The sequence below is a fragment of the Ylistrum balloti genome, unplaced genomic scaffold (assembly GCF_031769215.1).
Source record: "Ylistrum balloti isolate Yb309-2 unplaced genomic scaffold, AGI_CSIRO_Ybal_v1 Utg370008, whole genome shotgun sequence".
Taxonomy (NCBI): domain Eukaryota; kingdom Metazoa; phylum Mollusca; class Bivalvia; order Pectinida; family Pectinidae; genus Ylistrum; species Ylistrum balloti.
The window spans coordinates 622,164-626,884 of record NW_026782082.1 but is presented as its reverse complement, the minus strand read 5'-3'; the positions used below and the strand labels follow the sequence as shown (position 1 = coordinate 626,884).

Genomic DNA, 4,721 nt, shown 5'->3' with positions numbered 1-4,721 from the left:
TTCCAACTCGGAACGCCTTCGCAACATGACCACGTGTAAATGTCACTTCCTTTAAAGCTAGTTTTTGGTGTATAGACACAGATTCGAGACTGCCCAAATTAGTAATCTCCACCACGATATCATTCTGAAAAATAAGAAACCCCACATTGTCCACTTCAACATGGCATGCCCAATTTTATCAAGGATTTATTTTTTTAATTTCAATTAAAGCCTTTATAATGGGGTAATCTAACGAACAAAAATATCATCTTTTGCCACACCGAGAAACTGTGTACTGCTTCCTTTCACCGACAAGCATGACCTTGACCTTGCATTTTTCTACTCAAACGTCCTTAACTCCTCTGCGCTGAAATCTGACCTAGACCCTGTTCTTTCACTTTAACATGGTCCCTATATATTCCAGTGTATGACTAATATATCACGGACAGAAAAATCATTTTAACATCATTTAATACAGATGTATACATCGTTGTAATGGCTATTTTTTCTAATTTGTAGTAAGCAAACTTCTCTCATTCACGATTTTCTTCTGAGAGGAAGAATTCCAAAACACCAATTAAGAAAAACGACAAGAAGAATATGTTTCATGTCGCATGATTGAGTGAGATTTTTTTCTTCTTCTTTTAATATGTTTTTGTATAAACCCTCTAGTCACCCTTTGATTTGGTACATACATTGTGTGCATTGAATGTCTCTGTATGATGTTTTTTTTAAACTTCTTCATTACACGCTAGTGGTTATATACATTGTGTATACATACATGCATACATTATATATATATATATGCTAATGCCTTCCGCGTTTTTCACGTGCTTCAGCCATTTTTTACACGTGAATGTGAAGTTTTCCTCTGAACACATTCAGTTGGGTACATGTTCAATATCATTTGTTTCTTTTCTGAAATTCCAAAAGAATATGTGATTTATGATATGTGTCTCTGAAGCACAAAGCACGTGCATAAGTTTCTGGATGCACGTGGGATTGTTCTTGCATTAGCGTTAGACGCCAATTGATATCAAGGTAGCGTGGCCGAGCGGTCTAAGGCGCTGGTTTAAGGCACCAGTCTCTTCGGAGGCGTGGGTTCGAATCCCACCGCTGCCAAGAAAATATTTTGTAATACTCATTTTCACAATGTTACATTTTTTCCATTACCACAGCATATTCACACCCTGTTGCAAACACATTGTGAACTTTAAAATGCACATTAAAATGTTCTACTGAACAAATTGAATTTGACATTGAAATAACTGACGACGTATTTAGTTTAAGTTATTCCAGCAAGCATGGAAAAAAGGTGTCCTTTATTTTGTTACAATTCTGACGCGTTAAGTATCAGTTATTAATTCATCAACATTAATGTGTAACAACAGTTTTAATGAAATTACAAGTTCTGCTTTTGTCTTGTTTTTTGTTCCGTTTTTTTTTTTTTTTTTTTGTGATTTTAATTTCGATATCAGAGTTATATCAAATAATTAAAAGATAGATTTTATGGCGCAACTGTAGAAAAAAAAAGCAACTGTTGTATGTCATGTCCGTAGACCTCCAGCTATGCTATATATTTTCGTCTTAAGAATTTGTTATTCTCTATAAAACAAACATTGTACGCATGCCTCTCTTTTAAAAAAACCTTTTCTAAGCCCGGATTTATGCTAACCCCAATCACAATAAATATGTTTACTTCGGACCAAATCGTTTTTAGATTGCACGAATCTTCACCCAAATCTTGTTCGAGTCAACACATGTCCGTAATCGGTGTTTCTCAAGCGCTTGACAAAGTTTTGAAAGTAAATAGAAGATTCATATGTTTTTCAATGTTTACACGGCGGTTTGCGATTTTGGATCTGTTAGCTATTAAACGAGATCGTTTATTTTGAAAAAGCTCTTTGAATATAAACTCTAAGGAAGTTATACAGAATATGGGTGATCGCACGAGCTGCTTGAGAATGATTTGTTAGCTTGCAAACAATAGGTACCCGGTTTTCTTTTATCTGTTCTACATTTCAAGAGTTATTTTAGAATCAATTACCATTTCTACACTCGTATCAAGCGTACTTAAAGATAGATAAACGGACTATCCATCAAAAAGTATAAAATACAGCTAGTAACGCGGAGATATATAATTTGATTTTCTCTTTGTAAAGGTTGAAAGTTTTACTATGTGGTAATTTGTAACCGAATGTGAAGCGACTGGAAATGATTTCCAAGTCTAGGATCCGAGAACTTGAAGATGATAAGTATTGGATTTATCTTACGACTTCCGATATCACAGAAGGTGTTTTAGAAATCATTTACGAGAACTCAATACGAAAACTGCAGAATAGAAGTAAAATAGATTACCTCAAATATTCCATTTTGACACTTCAGCGAGATTAAATTACTTAAACAATGTAATTATTAACCCAATAACGTTTTTCAAACCAAACCTCAACCCAGTCATGTTACAAAAACCAAACTTCGACTCAACATTGTTTCTCAAACCAAATCTCAACCCAGTAATGTTACTAAAACCAAATTTCAACACAGTCATATCATCAAATTCAAACATCGACCCGGTAACATTTATTAAAACAAAATTTCAATACAGTAATATTTCAAAAATGTAACTACAACCCGATAATATTGTTGCTATTATGCTGTTAATGCTATTATGACTAGATGTATCTAAAATAAAACCAATTTTAATGTTTCGCAAACAAACTTTCAAGAAAGTACTACAATACTTTTGAAATCAAATTTCAACCCAGTAATATTTCTCAAACCGATAATCAAGAAAGTACTACTTTTAAAATCAATTTTCAACACAGTATACTTTTAAAATCCAACTTCAACCAGGTAATGTTTCTCAGTCCAAACTTCAGCCTAGTAATATCAAAATCAAACTCCCAGCCAGTAATGTTACTCAAACCAAACTTTAACACTCAAACCAAACTTTAACACTTAAACCAAATTTAAGTGATTATGACTTCAACACAGTAAAGCTACTTTAAAAACCAATCCAGTCATCAAATCAAAATAAAATCAAAGTGGCTCCTACCTAAAATTAGTGGAGTATATCATATCAAACTAGTATTGTTTCCCCACCGAACGTTGTGTAGGAAAGAATGCACTTAGGTAAAAGTGAAAATCGTACGAAGGGGCATAACTCGAGGTTGTTCTAGAACCGGCTACTTGCCATTAAGTTGTATGGTCTATTCTAACGAATCTAAATCATAATAAAAACTTTTAAAACATATTCATTTTTGACGGATATGAATCTCCTCATTTTATTCAATTATAATTTCCACTGTAATAATATGATGTTTTTCAGCATTCTCAATATCTCAAGGTTTTAAAATGAAAACTTGTAAAAAAAACACCGAAACCCTTTGTTTAAAAAAACCAGATATTTTTTTTATAAAATTATGGTGAATTCTGCTTTTTTTTATATGATATGAGACATGTACATGTAAAATGTAAGATGTTTTTAACCTGTTCTTGAATTTATGACGATATATAAAATAAATGTAAACAGACATGTATCTATATATTACAGTACAATATGGTTTTCTAGAAAGGATTTTTGTTGTTTAGGGGTTACATCCTCATAACAGACAGGGTCATACAAAAACAGTGTCCACAGATGCTGCTGCCAATAACGAACACTTTATAGTGCGATCACACTGAAATGTCACAATCGGTTGATGTAGAAGCATGTGTTGTCTCCTATTTCTAATTCTTGTGGATATTTATGATGGGCATGTCCAATAGCCACAACCACAACAGATACACCGGAAGAACCTGTATCTATTGACACAAACACAGACGAGACCATATTGTCTATTCTATCGGAACCGCAGCTTATGACAGCATTTTGCTCAATTGTGTTGCACCTAAACGTTCTCATTTGATAGGAAACTTCACCACAAATTTGACAAAGTCGTGGATGTAGATTCGTTCAAGATTTAATATACATCATATGCACCAGAGTAATTTGGCACAGTCGATCTTTTGGTGGAGCTCTACGTTAAGACTGTGATGTAGACTGGTCCTCAGTTGTTTGGTACAGGATCATGGGTATCAAACCAGGGTCAGCATCGTACCACACTTTCACCAACGGGCACAACATTTGTCGACGGGTCGCCGCAGTATTGATACCTCAAATTAGATAAAAGGCTCCAAACTTCTCGTAAATACAATTTTTGACATTTTGCGTTATGACGTCACAATTTGAATATTAAAGTAATTTTCTTGCGTGTAGCGGCTTGTTATTTTCTCTACAACAAGATTTGAAATGGTTTTAAGTCATTCCTCAATGTATACATTCCGAACCACGCGGTCGTGCAAAAGTCTTGTTATCGTCCTTCACGGCATAGTTTGGCAAAATGAAAAAAACATTTTGTTGCATGATACACTCAAAAACTAAACAAGCCAATATTGCCGGGAAAACATTATTGATTCCACTAGTATTGTCGCTGTACAATTCACTTTATTATAATAATTTCTGGCATCTTGCTTCAATTATCTGCGCATGTCCCACTATTCATTCAACAGGTGCTCGCTATCGGAACAGTCGGAAACCCGATCTAGAAGTTATTTCCCCTACGCTACGACAACACAGAGTTCTTTTCTACTGATTCCATAAATTGCTTCCAACATTTTTTTTAAAATAAGAGGTTTTCAAATCATATGACTATATACGAGAGATTATTATTACGAGTCTAACAATCTGCCTTTTGTACAAA

General features: G+C 34.1%; 1 non-coding gene across 1 annotated transcript; it reads left to right on the top strand.

Annotated features, from left to right (window-relative positions):
- Positions 1-1,019: 1,019 nt before the first annotated feature.
- Trnal-aag (transfer RNA leucine (anticodon AAG)) lies at positions 1,020-1,101 on the top strand. The gene has a single exon. It is a non-coding gene; the product is annotated as a tRNA-Leu (tRNA).
- The last annotated feature ends 3,620 nt before the right edge of the window (positions 1,102-4,721 follow it).